The following is a 17,314-nucleotide window of genomic DNA, read 5'->3' as shown; positions in this document are numbered from 1 at the left end:
ATTGCTGTCATTCTTTATAGTACTGCAGCGTAAGAAGTGGCAACCAGGACAGAAGCCTCCCTGCGTGAGACACCATACACAGAGATCATACTCCAAATGGACAAGTGGGGAAGGGGAATAGAGTAAAAGGGCAGAACATCAGACAGGTCTTGGGACCAATAACTCATTAACCATTGCACTGTTCACCTGGTCCACTGCTGTCCCAGGCCAGAGGAAGCAGAGAAAGACACGTCTGGTTCTCTTCCCAGATGAACCTGTTTCATTCTTTTTTTCTCTGAGTCAAAATACGTACAGATAGACTTTCTGCTTTAGTTGTATCTTTGGGGAAGAAAAAACCACACAGAATATTTTGTTTCCCATACATTGCTGTGTTTTCCCCAGTTGGGGAAAAAAAAAAGATCCACCTTGAGAAAATAACACCTTGTTCCTGCACATATTGGCACTTGCACTGCTTCCGTGTCATGTTTGCTCTGTCAAAACAAGTTTTCCTCACCCCTCAGGGTCAACCTAGCTTTTGAAAACCAAGCTGTCGTCTCCAGGCATCATCACTAGCAGTAGCCAGATAACAGACTACGAGTTCACATTCCAGAATGGTTATGACTAGTGATGAATGAGCCAGCTCAGAGACAGAAGGAATTTCCTACAGGTTACACTGACCTTCCAAGAAACATGTTTGTCTGACTTAGTGAAGGCAGCAAAGAGGACACGTTAGTCCAGGGGGTTGAAGGAGGAAGAGAGAAAACCCTAATTACAACAGAGGAGAGAGTGTACAGCACAAATCATTACTGTTCAGTCAATCTGCATCTGTTCCCAGAACGCTGCAGGTGCCTTACCAAAGTGTAAGTAAAATAACAATTTATTAAAACAATATAAAGAGACTAATACGGTCTTGCCGCTGTCAGCAGAGGAAAATTGAGGTAAATGTAGTAGATCACAGGATGATAAGGAAAAAACATCCTAAACAGTATGATTTTTTTATGGCTAAATGTTTGGCCTAAGCATCAGGATGACAAAACAGCACGGTACTCAAAGCATACAAGGCTTAGTGTTCACTCTACACTGTCACAATCCTACCTCTATAGCTACATATAGATTCCTACCTTAGGTAGGCACCAGACTTTGGTGCATGGAGAAAAACAGAACCTATATCCATAGTGGTATCATTTCTGCTGTAATTGCAGGCTTGGTCCATTGTTTTGATACCTTTGGTGTACCTAAGTGCACAGCAGGCCAAACAAGCAACGAAATCTATTCCAAATGTTGCATTTCAAATAGTCTAGTCATACAGCGCTTGTTATGAGATTATAACTAATCCATCAATTGATAATATCTACATTCCCAGGATTTCAGCTGCAGCTTTAAACCGTTCAGCATATCTAATAAGCATTAATTCACCATTTATCACTAGCACTTGCAACCATTGCCTAAGTATGAAAAATACAGCCTTCCTCCATTAATCAGTCTAATATATATTCTGTCAGTCCCATCTCTCTCCTACTCTAGGTAGAGCCAGTGTTTCAAGCCTGATGAGAGTTTTCCGGTTCCTGAAAGGTCCACAGAACACATTTTGCCATTTTCTCCAGAGCTCTCATGAGGTAGCCCTGAGAGAGAGAAGACTCTGTGAAAGATATCACCTTAAACTATAGGTGCTGTTATAACTCAGGACAAGATATTCAGAGGGTGTCAATCTACATAGTTTTACTAATCCTACACCAGCTAACAGCCTGATCCTTCTCATTCATCAGCCCATTTATTTGAGACTATACTGATGGAGGAGGCACTGAAGAATGAAAAATTAGCTTTAGGACTGGTGAGTTTATAATGTTCAGTACAGACTGAGTTTTTGCCAAATTAAACCTACTTATTTAACTGAGAGAAATGGAGACTTCAGGGAACGTGACTTGCTCTAGCCAGCTGCAGAAGTTGTATGTAAGATTTTGAATTCTGCAGATATCTTTAAAACTTCAGAGAAATTAGGAAGGAGAAAAGTATCTTCACTTAAAAATTGCATTTTTCCATCCTTTATGAGTCAATAATTGTAACTCCTTGCTGAACCAGAAACATGCTGAGAAAAAAGTTTTGACTGTGCTATTTTAGGATTTCCTTCCACAGCAAGAAAGAAGGAGTGATAAAAACCCCTTGAACTTCAAAAAACGTCTCTGAGGGAAAGTTCAGATCAGTTCTCATTGTTTTCTGACCTGATGCCTAGATGACTGGTTTTAGTTTCATATTAAAAAAAAAAAAAAAAAAAAAAAAAAATAAATCCTTGTTTTCAATCAAAAAAAGGCAACATTAGAAATAAACAGATTTGTTGCCATGAGCGAAGTTTACCCTGCAATGCAACACAGTACCTAGAACTCTTGAACTTCCTCCTGGAATGAACAACAGAAACCACTTTTTAAAATGTTAATGTGCAATTAATGAATATATATTCAGGAAAGTTCATTAATAACAGCAGTGATGTATATTTGTGATCATTCTTCAGCTCTTTGCTGCATGCTGAAGCACAGGCATTAGGCAAGGTACCCTCTTACTGGGTATTAATGGACCCCAGACTCAGCACCAGGGTGGCTGCCAGTGCTGCTCTTGCTCCGAAGACACTCAGAAAACTCCACTGTACAGAGCGGCCACCTCGCCATCTTTCATTAGGTTCCTCACAGAGCAAGAGGAATGAATGTGTGGGCTGTGGTTGTGCTTCCTCTCCCTTGTTATCTCTCTAGTTTATGCTTCATCACTTGCCATGGTCAACAAATAACCCCTGAAGGACCTCTGCACATGAGCGAAAGCTTCATTTCAAGTCTTTCTGGATCAGGAATACGCGGTTTGAGAAGCTTGTGCTTAGCCCCTGCTACAGCTAGGAGGAAGCCTCTGTTTTTGAAGAAGGACAGAGGTTTTGACCCTGAAGCAGCAATAACCCTGCCGGGACCCCTGATTTGAGTCCCTGTGTGCTACAAACACTAAATATAGCCATCTCTTCGTAATATTGATAAAGGCTGTAAAAAATGAAACTATAAAAATCATGACCCAAAGTGAGAAAATGGAAAGGATGAAAGGCCAGGATGTTGTCCTTACCCCGAAACGTCACACTGCAGCACAGCATTCAGGTCAGCTAAGTTAACATCAATTTTTAGAGTGCTGTAACTATTTCCACTCCTCTTAACCCTCAAAGCTTCTCCCCCTCCCCACACACTACATCCCATCATATGACTAATGAGTTTGACCCTTCTTCAACCCCTATCTGCAGTCTCTCATGGCTCCGTCACTGTTTGCTTCCTGCCTTTATTAAATCAGATGGGCTGTGTGTGCTCTGAGTCCCAGAGCCAGAGGAACACAGAGAGACAGAGAAATAAGGGCGATCCTTTCTGAGCCTCCAGGGCTGTGTGTCTTCTATTTCCTCACTATATTGCTTCATGGATGTGTCACTCCATCATTTTTTTCTCACTCTCATGATAAAATCACTACTACTTCCCACTAAAAGAAGGAGGAGAGAAATACAGGCCTCTTCATAATGTCATTCTTACACTGCAGGACCGCATTATGGGTTTTCCAAGATACTTATTATTGCACTGCCTTACTTTAACAAAGGTGATTCCCTCAGCTTCTGTCCCTTTCCCCACTCCCCATTTCTCTCTTCCTTTCTCTTTCAATTCCCAGCACTTTTCACCTCCTTATTCATTCTCCCTGCTTAACGCACTCTGACCATTTGACCCTCTCTTAACGTCAGTTACCCATCTCCTAAAGGGCGATGATTACCAAATCTCTGGCCGCTGAAGTATTTATAACATTTTTACCCTAACTTTTGGGGACCTTATTTGCCTTTTATCTCACTCTGTTGGGATGGTTAGCTCACTCCTTTCTCACTTGTGTTTAGACAGGACTAAGAAAGATTGGCAGAAAATAGCAAGCTAAACACTTCTTTTGGAAATTACTAGTTCTTTCAAACAGAAAGATTCAGCGGAGATGGGTTAGTCCACCTCATTTCTCATGTAAGCTTTGAGATCTGTTTAAGCCTTGGCAGACCAGCCTGCTTGGACTTCTGCAGAAATGAGGCCCTGAAGACTTCTAGTCCTGGTCTCACGGCAAGCCCACCACTTGGACTGCCCCTGATGATCTTCACCTGTTAGCGAAGATTTTAAAAATCTGGGTATTTAATTTCTGATCTGAACAAAACCGAATGTAAAAATATCAACATGCTTCACAAAAACTGAGCTACTTCTTTCTGCATAGCTCCAACACAGGCAACCCAGTATTAATAATGCTTATGGTATTACGGCCCAAGACCATCATGCACCTGAAGACAGCATTCATCTATTACCGGTTCTGACAATATCTGACAGTTAAACATATGTAAGTGAGAGATTTGTGTCACCCATTATAGTAAGTGGGACTTGAAAGTAGATCCTGGAATTGAATTCCACACTTTCTAGGGTGGCGGATGTATAAATACTGCATGTAAGATCAATAAATGATTACTAGCTCTGTTAACAAGTGGCTAATGTCTTGTTACAGACTTTTATAGAGTCCAGTTGGTCAATAGGTTGCATTTAACCATGACTTATGATCACCTATATCACATAATAACCATGCCTGTAATATGCTTACACAGTCTATTCATCATGCATTAATCCTTTTAAATTTATTTATGAATATACTCTTACTCTAATGTTTCACCAAATGGAGTAATAATAACTGGCAAAAGAAGAAGAGCTATGCATTTTCCAGCCATGTTTTACCTAGCCCAAGGAACAGATTTTGAATCAAAGGTTCAGTTCAAACCCAGTCCTGGAGATTAGATCTGAAGCATTAGTTCAGGCTAAAAGTATTCAGACTGCCCGAATTTAGTTAGAAGGAACACAGATCAGCCATCTGAGAGGATGACAACAAAGGAGGAAGAACACTGAGATGTTTCTGGGGCAAAAAACATAGACCACAAAGAAATAAACAGAGCCACAGACTCCAGTGATTAAAGTAGTAGAAACTATTGCAAAATCCCCGTTTAATCTCTTTGGACTAGAAGCTCTGCCTGGACAACCCTTCGTCGCATATAGGCATCCACTTGAAGTGAGGAGCCATGCAGCACATGCGATGCACGTGATGCACGTAATGCACCTGTGGCAGTGTAGAGAAACAAACAGTCCCCTAGACTGCACATCTTAAGGATGAAGCCTTTTGCATACAAAATATATTTTATAAGCTCCAGCTTGTACCTGTTGATTCACTCGTACAATTGCAAGGTGTAAGGACTGGATCCTGGACTGCTTCATCCCAGTAATATATTCTCATGGACAGAACAGAACAGGTTCAAAACCTCAGTAAGCACCAATTTATATTAACATTAGGGCCCTCCACACCCTTCAGACAGCAAAGGTATTAAAACACAAGACTTGATATCTACTCTCTTCCCTTCATATTGCCAGACTGGTGAATGTCAGTATCAGCTATTGTACATATAATTGTGAGGAGTGTGAAGTTTTGCCTATCATCTTAAAAATCAAGCAGTTAAAGGGTATTTCAGAAATACTTAATGGGATTTTCCCACCAGTAAACCCTGTGCTCAGTGGTACACTTTAATAAGAGCAGAATAAAAATCTCATTTATGGACTAAGAAGGTTGTACTGAGGGTAACATTAGAGGAGGCTTTGCCAGAGAAAACAGAAGACTTAATAAGAGAAGGGCTCAAGAGCATTAGTAAGAAAAGTTGTGAGCTGCCTACAGGCTTTTTCTCTTCTGGTATCAGAGTGGAAGAAAAGCCCCTGTGGTTGATTCATTATGCCGTTTCATTTCTTCATATATAATTTACATGCAATGTAAATACGGTAAATTATTATTTCTGGATTGCATTCTTGGGCCCTGATCCAAAGCCCACTGAAGCAGAGAGAAAGACTTCTAGGTTGCAAAAAATCAAACATTATTGAGAAACAGGCCTATTACATGCCAACACTCATTAGAAAGGAGTTTATATTCCAGCAAGGGTTAAAGACTCAGGCCCCAGCTCAGCAAAATGTTAAGTACATGCTTAACTTTAAGGTTACACTCAAATCCCAAGTGGATCTAAAGCACATGCTTAATTGCTTTGCTGAATCAAAGCAAGTACAGATTTTTATCTGAATTTAACTGCAGCCGTAATCTGGACTACCGGCTGGCTGATACCACAACGAACTTTCTTGAAGAGCTTCAAAACTTTCTTATTCTGGATCCCTCCAGCCACAAAAAACCCATAAGGAATAATCACAATGATTAGAATTGTTTTTCAAGTTCAGGGGAAGAAAAAAAATTAGTTCTCTATCATTTTAGTTCTTAGACAAAGGCTTGCATCTGTTTTTCTTTTACATTAACTTCTTTATTCATCACTGCTGTTTTGATTTTCTCATCTTGCTGCTCCAAGAGCTCCGTGGGTAAATCCTCCTACCTCAGGAGCAGAAAAAACTCCTTATTTGGGTGCAAAGCAAAGCCAAGCGGCTGAGATCTCTGTGCCTTCTGATCCCAGTAATCCAGTGTTGGAACAATATGACCTCAAAGGTCTTTTCCATTAAAATCTTGTTACAGACTTAACAGTTCTTTTGGATAAAAAGCAGTAATTCGGATGCCGCTTATGGCCTATTCCCCCCCTCCTTTGGCTTACCTTCATTGTCTTGCACCAAGGTGGGAGAATATCTTCACGGATAAAGGAATTGTCTTCACCTCCCTAATTCAGTGTGATATATCCGGCTTCTCTATAATTTCACTCTCCCCACACTTGAACTTAAAGGCAACTTCACAACCTTTTATCCTCTCAATACTTTTTGTCAGGTGACGAAAAACAATTAGTCCTGTTCCTAAGGTTAGGAACTAAAAGTCTGGCAAGTTTAACTATGGACAAACCAGTTGTTGCTCAAGTTACTGTGCAAGTATAAACAGGCTGGCCTGCTCTGACATAGTGGCCTTTTTTTTTTCTTTTTTTTTTTTCCCCCAAATGGTCTTTTTAAAGTATGTATTTCAAAACTCACAACCCTAGTCACAGAAACTTTTAGCAATTTGCCTGGGATCACACAGAAAGTCTGAGGCAGCCACAGACTTGGCAAAGCAGTGACAACAACCTGGTCACAAATCCACCAGTTCCTAGGTTTGCACTCCAACACTCCATGATCCAGCTCTACCACGTCCCTTGCTTTTAAACTACTCCCAACAGGGCCTCCTCAGAAGGACAGGCACACGACTTGTAGCTCAAGAGCTCCAAACCCCTTCCTTGTTTTTTTCCCTAAGCTGCTCTCAAAGTCATTGTAAGGTTTTCTTCCTGTTACTTTGTATGTTAACATCAAGTCCGAAAAGTAAGAATGGCTGCAAATAAAGCAAGCAACTTGACAGTTCATGTGTGAGCCGAATTATTTCATCACAGGCTCCCTGCTCATGCCTTCCCGTCACCCTGCAAACACACAGATTTGAGAGTGCACACACAGTGCCACAATCTTTCAGCACTCTTCAGATGGCCATGGCTGCTGTTGCTTTGGGGAATCTCTAGAGAAATACTACAGAGCTGTACAGTGATTTGTTAACGTCATCAAGAATGAGGAAAGATTGCAGGGGAGAATTCATACATATTAAAACCAGAGAGACAACTCTGATATGTGTGCTGGAGGTCTTTCAAGGTTACCATATGCCACTGGATTAATCCCAACAGTCTTAAGGTAGAGGTGAGAAATGTTCAAATTATTTGATTAACTTCAAAAGGAAAGATTTTTACGCCTCTACCTTTTGGCATCCTGACTCTGTCCCAAGCCAAGAAGAACTAGAAAACTTACAAGAAAGCCAGCTCCATACCTCTGACCAATAGGTTCCAAAAAGTGTTGTAATCTTGGCTCACATAAAGCAAGCCAATTTTAAGAAAGGAACAACTGTGCCAGCATTACAATAATTGCCTGCCAGGAGCCTCTTTATTGAAAAGAATGTTTTCTCTTTTAAGTGGAAATTGGGGCAGCCATGGAGAAATATCAAAGCTGCATTTTGCACCACTGAAAACAGGCAACAGCTAATTCCCTGTCAGTTTATCATTTTCTTAAACAGCCTCTCAGAAACACATTGCGGCTGTCAGTGGTTGCCCACAGAGAATGATTTGTACTGACCCACTTCAGATGACCAGAAGTCAGAATTTGCCATGAGACAGCAGAATTGTGTTCAAAGTATTTCCAGCAAATTTCTCTTCTCCCTTTTTGCCCAACTGAAAGAGAAGCAGAAGCTGTCTCAGCTGCTGGAGACTCCTCCTGCTGGCACTCATCCTGGAGAGCACCCCCAGGGGCAGGGCAAATCCTCTGCCATAGGGTAGAGAGCCTCAAACCCCAGGAAGCCGCAGTCAGAACGATTCTCCCTCTGAGCATCCCTGCAGAACTGGGAGCCTGGAAGTCCCAGCCATTGGATTAAAGCTCCTCTTGGAAATTTCTCTCTGTTGTGGAGCAACCGGGGACTTTAAGGGCTCTAAATCCCCACTGTACCCAACAGCATCTTTTAGTTAGAAAGTCTGAAAGGAGCAGCAATACCACTGCAGTTCAATCTATTTCCAAAGATCTGCTCTGCAACCAACCCACCACTTAACCTTCCATAGCCATCGGTTTTGCTCTGGCTGCCTGTCAGCAAACACAGGACAGAAAGACCGGTATTCCCCTTTTACAAAAACGGAAGATAATACACCATCCCTGAAGGTGCAAGAAGCTCACACTAATAAATCAGAGAAATTAAATGCAGAGGATTGCGTAGGTGCATGGCTTATATCCCATAATCCCACTCCAAAGAGAGCTTTCGTGCTGCCACTCCCTAGCAACCCAAGAAAGCAGCTTGTTTTATGACTCTCTTAGCGCCTTCAGGTGTGGATGGCTGCGTGAGGTGTTGTGTGGGCCACTGGAAGATTAACAGTTGTGCTATGTAGCTGAGGGGCTGCAAGTAAAATCAAGGCAGAGCCGCACCCCGAGGAGTATCTGTTCTGCCTTCTATACACTGCACTACAAACCAACAGGCAGGAATAGCACATCACAGGGCAGATGTGCAGGGCAGAATTAAAGTCGTTTCCAACCTGAAAGACTGCCTCATACTTGCAGGGAATGATGCAGTGTAACATGCAGGACCTTCGCTGGTGTATTTTAAATTCAGCTGTCTCTAGTGTAAATAATGTTCCATCTGAACGTGCATGTTTATTCTAATGAAAGCTGATCAATTTGTTCAGATGGTAACTCTCACACTTTGTTCTATGAAGCAATATTCTGTTGTTAGAAATGCTCCTCCCAAATCCACTCTCCCCAGCTGCTCCTCCCAGGCCAGCTCTCCAAGAGACGTGACAAGAAAATGCTGTTCAAGAAACTGCTCAGCCAAGAAAATGCTGGGTTGATACCATTCCTGGGTACCATTCTGGCCACCAAAACAGGCTGTTGTAAGCAGTGATTACAGGGTACCATCCACACCTGCTTCTGCTGCTGCTACTTCCTCATTGGTCTCGTGGTCTCACCAAGAATAGCTTTTAAATTTCTCCAGAAAGCCTTCCAAGTCCATATGCAGACAAGTTGTCTCTGGTGTGTAAGACAATAAATAAGGTGGTTATTTGCAGGTGTCTCATGGTTTCCAAGTTCTTCCTACAGTGGCAGAGGACGTTCACCTCTGACAGGATCCTGTGTGAAAACCTTGCACTTAAACAGCCAGACTCTAACTCATACTGTCATTCTGTTATGCACTTGGCTCACATCAAGCCTGCTGGCTGCAGATATATGCCAGCTGTGTAGGAGATTGCAGTATACTTCTCTCATGCCAGCTTTTAGGTGTTGCAGACTTACTCATCCTCGTACCATCAAGCTGACACGTTCTTGATTTGCCCAGACTAGAGCTGGCATGGCTTGGGGAAAGACATTACTGGTCAGCTCCAGTTGACTCATTCCCAGTGGTTATGCAGTCAACAGAACTGACACACAGACATCCTACACAGAGCTCAAACTTTGCTTTACCTCTACTGGAACAAAAGTGGTCTCTCATCCCTGTAATTATGTACACTCCACAGTGGTTCTTTCATATTTCTGGAAGACCTGGCTTCTTATGTCACATAATTTAGCAGCTATCCTGTTGTGGGAGATTCTCATTTTCCTTCAATGTCCTGGCCCCTTAACAAGTGCCTACATATGTAATATTTGCTGACACCGCTCTCTATTATCTCTAGACTCCCCCCATTCTCAAGTACAGGTCTCTCAAGCATCCTCCTCCATTTTGCTCATCACAGAAGTGTTTATGCCCCTTTAAAAACCCCATGGGTACCTTAGGCAAGGACATTCCCATTAGCTATCCAAACTTCAATGGACACTTGAAGGTCATTTGGACCTTCTGGCTGCCTTTTGGCAATGCCAATCTCATGCTAGCTGTGTTTTCAATACAGTACTAGAAAAAGACAGAGAACCTGATCTCACAGAAAGGTGGACCAGATGCCAGCAGTCATTTTAACTATTCAGGGAACACCCTCAGTACCAATTTTTCTGTGTCTGATTCTTAACAACCAATTAGTGAACAAGGTATCTCCCCTCATCATGCCCAAAGTGGAAACAAGTGCCCAAACCATCCTCATGCATACACCCCCCCTGCCAACTGAGACAGCAGAAAAAACCCACTGGTGACAAAGAGAAGCTGGAGCCAATGCTGACCCAGCAAGATCAATTAAATATCTGTAATATCAAATCCTAGTTTAAGTATTAGAGCTTGGGAACACCAACTAAAACTAATGGAAGAAAGAAAGGCTTATTGAGTATGGCTTACAAGACTTCATGATGGTGAATTTATATGCAATACACATCTAGTAAAGTGAAATGAATGTCACTTACTGTTTCCTAGAGTGAGAGAGTGCATGCTGTAAGTCCCGTTATAATGAAGCATTCGGTAAGTGAAAGCAAATGGCTCAGCAGTGGGTCAAATTTGAAAGCGCCTAATCAATGTTAACTGAGGCTTCAAAATCTCACAGCTCAGGACTATGAGAGAGTTTCAGTATGATCCATATCTCCAAATAAACTTTTTTTTTAAATTGATATAAAATATCCCAGTACAAACATGCCTTTGCGCACCTAGTTTGTAACAGTCTCCCTTCAAAATAAATTAAGACTAGCAAAGCAAGTATAATCCTACCCTATAAAAGTATTGGGCCACAGGATTTACTACACATACATGCTTCCCAGTAACTTGAAGTTGCCTGCATGCCAGCTGTGCTTCAGGCACTCTTTTGCATGGGCAACATTTGAGACAGAAACAAAGCTGAGTACATAGAGAAAGACCAAGAGTTTCTAAGTGGCATGTTCTTTGGTACCACTCTTCGTGGTGAGGGCTAAGACATACCTTTACAATTCTGTAGCTGTTAAGTGCCTGACATTTTGCTAAGATCTCTCTTTTATACAGCAAATGGGTGCAATAAAGGCAGAATCAAAGTTAAATGTACAATATGATGCATTATTATGTGGCCAGAATTTCCTGCCACAAGGGAAAGAGTATGCAAAGTGCAAAGAAGAAGAGGTACCTCTAACATTTACTGCATCCGCTTCCCTGGAAGGAATTTGAAAACAGGAGTCCCCAGACAGTTACTCCCCTATTCTGTACATCTGGGGCTAGAACTTGAGCTAAGAAATGAATTTATCTATGGGCACATAATTGCAAAATTCTTCATTCAGCGGAACTCATGCACTTTCATCTACAGCATCTGGTATTGATTTCATTTGCAGAGGCCATTAATTGAATCCAGTACGGTGATTCCCATGTAAATAGCAATCATCTTCTGACATTGTCATTGTTAGGTGGGAAGAAAAAGGAAGAACAGACAGGAAGAGCAAAATGATCACAGGCCACTTCCAATTTCAGTTGCTTGGTTCTGGATACAACATAGGACCAAACCCAATGTAAAAGCTGGACGTAGTCAGAATCCCCAGCTCACAGGACAATGGATCACAGTGAAAAATAAGTGACTTATCTGCACAGCCAGTTAATAACACAGCAAAAAACAGGACTGATACCGCCAATGCCCAATACTGCATGAACTGAAACACCAAAAAGAAATTCAAGGTTAACAGTTATCACGCTGAACTATATCCAAAACTGAAACATGGAGTCAGACTATTGAATGAGCTAAGAGTCATAGATTCTTAAAGCACTCAAAACCATCAAATCAGCACCAGATTTCAAAGAACTTAACATCTATCAAGTCCCTTAAAGAAGGGCAGATTTCCAAAGGAGGTCAGATGCTGGCAAACTAAGCAATCGTAAGAGTCCATTCACTTATTCAGATGGCTAAACAGGAATAAGGACTTCTAAAAAGATCCCACTCCCATGCCCAGCAGTCACCACCAAAGAAATAACCTAATCAGTGACAAGAATCGCAGCGATGCAGTGATCAGATTAATCAAAGGAATCCAATAAAGAAGACTCAGTAAATTACACCCAATGAAAAAAGTAAAAAAGCAATCCCAGTACTGAATTCTTCTTTACCCGATACTCCTGAAAACACAGGGAAACAGTTTATGGCCTCAGTTCTAGATGCTTGCCAATAACATGTTGCTAGCATTTTAAGCCCAGTCCTAACTTCACTTACCTCACTTCATCTCCTAATCCTTTTTGCTGATTCTAGTGGTGCTAATTACAGTTTGCTTACATACAAGGGAAAGAAGAATTCAAAGATTTAAAAAAAAAAAAAAGATCATCTGACTAACAGTTGAAGAAAGTTGATCAGGTAACAACAAATGATGAGGGCACAAACACTGCCTATTCACTCTCCCCAACCTGCTGTGTTCAAAGTTCTCTCTTCCTCATTACACTTAGAAGTTCTTCTATTCTCAGTTTGTCAGACCAGACTATCCCACCAAGTTCTGCCTCTATTTATTACTTTTGAAATACACAGTTTTCAAAATTATGTTTTGCCTTCAAGGTTTCCAGATCTTTCTCCTGAAGATCCATTTCTTCCTTTGAAATTGTTTCTCCTTTGGAGAGACTTGGATCTCTTAGATCTCTTTCTCCAAATGAGATTTCTCCAAATACCTGGGTTCATTTGTTCCACCAAGGAGATGTCCAGGAGACATCCCAGCCTGGTTGGTTACAACAGCCCCTTTTACTCTGCATGAAAATCAAAATGTTTTGGCCACTTCTACTTTAGATTCATGTCTGGAAGACTGCACCACTTTCCCCACAACTATATCTATTTCCTACTAACTTGGTTGAACTGCAAAGTAAGCTGTTCAGCAGAGCAGACAACACAAAAGTTACAAGATGAAGAAAACTTCACCTGTTGCCTTTTTCCAGCTTTTTTTTTTTAACTATTAAGGTCATAATATGCCTGAAACACCTAGTCAAGGCCAGAGAACTTCAGTTATACTTTAAGAGTCAAAGAACCTGTATTAAAAAAAAAAAAAAAAAATTATTTTCAACAGTTTACAGAGTTTTAAAAAGCTTTTATATGAACAAGTAATATTTAAAGTAGTATCAGCTTCCTGTTACTGAAAATCTCTGTGAGAGAGGAGAAAGAAAACTTTGAAGTAACACTAAATTACCAAAGCAACGCGTAAGGCCACATAGAAGGGAAAATTTCGGCAGTTACTAAAAGTAGAAAGCCAAAAGGGTTTTATAATACCCCAGCTAATTCTCAGAGGAACGCTTATTCCAGGTATTTGTTTGCCAGACCAGACCAATGGAGCTGTAAAGACCTTGGTAAATAACACTGTGAGACAATCCAGTGATACTGAGCAAGGTGAAAGGAAACATCCCAAGAGATGTAACTATTGGGCAGCTGAAGTTAGTAAAGGCAAACATGAATTTTTTCAGTTCTCCACACTTGAGTAACGCATGAGTGATGCCAATGGTTATATGCAAGCAACTGAACCATCCACTTTTCTCCAAAAGCCGTGCTTCTCTGAGACACTAGGCTTGCAAGGGAAGAGCCTCCTTGTCAATCCTTAAACACCTATTTAATAATCAGGAAGTCTGCGATTCAGGTATGAACCTTTCTGCTGTTCTCTCCAGATTCCACCAACTGCAGAGAAGGTCAAAGGGCCAAACACCCATTTTGGGCATCTAAGTTGAAGCGCCAAAGTAAAAATGAATGTATCTTCCCGCAGCGCAGAACTTTCAGAAATGTTTAAATGAACCAGGTGGAGAAACTCTCTGTAGTCAATCATCCTTACGTTTGTAAATGCTTTTGACTTTGCTATTACTCACCTGACTCCAGTGCTTTGTGCTTTCCTCAATACATCAATATATAAACTCAGGTCATGGACAGATGGGCGTTATAATGCTTCCCCAAATATTAGTGATTTATACCCAGTCTCTGAGATATTATTTTAATATATCTTACTTTGTCAATATAATTGTGATGGAATGCCCCTTCAGGTGAGTTGTAAAGGCGAAAAGAAAAGCACCTCTGTTCAAAGCAGCAAAGAAATGAGGAAAAGCAAACAAGCAAGATGTGTTAGATACTGTCTTAGAAACACCTGTGTTTCAACAGTAGTTAAATGGATGTAGACACAACATCTATCAGGTCTGGTTTAGATCTTATACAGCTCTCCCACCACACATCTCTAACACAATACACAGGCATGGCAAGTCATGCAAAGTAATAGAGAGTGGGGTATGCTTTTGTGTGAAATAAAATCTAGACTAATAAAACTACTTGTGTCACAAATTTTAGAGCAATAGGTACCTGGAAAAATCCTACGGGAAGTGAAAGCTTCCTGTACACTTTAGCTCAAAGGTGATACGTATTAACCTGGATGTTATAAAATACATTGTCTAAACAAGAATATTAGGTAAAAAACCCCAACAAAACAAAAGAGAAACAGAAATATTGGTACGATTTTACCATTTTAAAAGATCACAATGTAAGGAAATGCAAATCCTACTATTAACTATAACATTCATTCTCTACTACAGTGTAAGTAGTCTTACACGTTCCTGCCTTTTCTAGTAAGTGCGGGACTTAATATAGTATTCTCTACATGAAAAGATGTTTATCAGAAGACAGACATGACATGCAGCCAGCCTCAGTAAACATCATGGTTCATAATTTGTATTTTTTGACATTTTGTGCAGCCTTAATGTTAAATTAATCTTGTTTTATTGCATTTAACTGAGCAATAGTTGGAGCTGACAGCTAAGTTGCTACCACCATCAGAGCTTTGGGAACTGAATTTCTTTTCTCTTCATTTAAGCCAACCTTCTACAAGCTTCACTGATTTTGATAGAAGAACTACCAGATCATACCTTCATGATGACAGAAAATGAGACCCAAAGTCTTTCTGAGAGACTTTCACCAATTGACAGAAAACTCGTTTCAAATGTGCTTTGAGAGAAGCAGATTAAATACCTTAAATCTCCGGGCATCTCTTGGAGCTTCTCCCAGCTCCAAACCCTAAGTACTTTCCTAGCACCTCTGGATCCAAGTAATGGCTATTCAAAGTCAACAGCATCTTACAGGCAGAAAACCCTGACTGCCTTTATCTACAAACTGGGTCCCAAAGTTTACCTACCCAGAGTGTCAGGCTGGATCACCCATGGCTGACCAAGACCGACACTCTCTCACAAAGCCTCATTATAATTTGATTCTTCTTTGAGTAGATTGCTAATGGACAAGGATATGCAGTAAGGGATAAAAATAAGAGTATAAAATGCAAATGCACATGTATAGTTCTTCTATTGCTTTCTCCCTCTCTCTTTCACTGTGTATAAATACAGCCTCTCTCTATATAAATATATAACTATGCATCTTTGTGTACTGCAGCCCAGGGCTAATGTTGAGCTGACAATAGTGGCACTAATGCTAATGAATTCTGATTATTCGGATCGGTCATTAAACTAATAAGCCCATCTCCAAATTAGCGTGGCTGCTTCAGCCAGCGAAAATTTAATCAAATCTGCTTCATTATTTCAGACGTGGTGCACTTGGCGAAAGTGACTGCGGGAAAGGAGAATGGGATCCTCATCTGATAATTTTATCACTTGACTGCCAGACCATGAAAAAATCGGTGTGATGAATTTTTTTTTTTTCTGGGGGGTGAGGGTGTGGAGCAGAGGGTGTGTGCGTGCGTGTGTGTGTGTGTGTGCTGTTTGAGCTTTCTCTCATGTTCCCTCCTAATTAAACTAAACCCATCCTCCCTTCCTCTGCCCTGTAACTGTTTTGTTTTTTCCACATCTTCCCCACCCCCTTCAACATCTTCGCTCTCTTCTCTTCCTTCCCCCAGGTCCTACTCTGCCCCCATCTCATGGCCTTTGCACGCATAACCAAGGAACAGCTTTCAGCATCCGAGACAGAGGTTGATGAGACTTTCGTGAGCTATACAGTCTCTGTCTTGGCCAACTCCAGCCTCCTTACACACAAATTCACCCCCCTTTGCCTCCTCACCCTTATTTTTCTCTTCATTTCTGAAGAAATCAAAAGCAGCAAACAGATCTCCTCATATCTCAGGGCAAAAAAAAAATTTTTTTTTTCTCTCCCTTGTTTCTACTTGGATTGTTAGCATTTTAAATTTGATGGGGAACATAGGTCCTATGACTGCACACATTCCTATATTTCCATACACACATAATAAGCAAACTGAGAACATACAATCCCAGTACACGTAACTGAAGACATAAGCGCACGCTTTAATGCAAACTCAAAATTACCTTTCATGGTTGTATTTTGTAGTACTCTTACACCTGTGTATAAATTAGAAGCACATTTATTGATTTCAAAGGCAGCGCTGCAAATTAACCACAATGTGTCTACAACTACAGTTTCTTGCCCACCCCTTCTTCCTCCTGCAGGTCCACCACCACTCCAAGAATGAAGGCAAGCCTACCTTAGCAAGAGAGACTCATCCTTTACAGAAACCTATCCCACTCACATGTGTCTATAACGTAAAGAGACTCATTAATTCCTCCAGTTACTAAAGCTAAACAAAACACTAAAGTATTCCCCAAATCAGATATGGATATATATATAAAAAAATACTCCAAAGCCAGAATGTAAATAAATTATGGAAAAAAAAGATCGGGCCTCACAAATGCATGAGCGTCATTAATGTGCAGCCATGCTCAGTGCTCTTCTCTCAGTAACTGTGTTCAGAAAGACAAATCTCTTATGGTACTGGATAGCCCTGCTGGAAATTAAATAGATAAATATATCTTGTCAGTACAGCAGTAATAAAGCACTGGCCATCCCAATAGCCAGGAACAGGAAAGGGGCCAAGACGAAACACTGCCTTCCCCAGTAATAAGCCACTGTCCAAAATCCCAGAACACATGTGAAGAACAGTCATTTCAAACAGCACTAGCCACTCCTGCTATGGCGTGTAGTAGATTAAGCAGGACT

This window comes from Accipiter gentilis, chromosome 7, assembly GCF_929443795.1.
Source record: "Accipiter gentilis chromosome 7, bAccGen1.1, whole genome shotgun sequence".
Taxonomy (NCBI): domain Eukaryota; kingdom Metazoa; phylum Chordata; class Aves; order Accipitriformes; family Accipitridae; genus Astur; species Astur gentilis.
Note: the sequence above shows the minus strand (reverse complement) of the source record.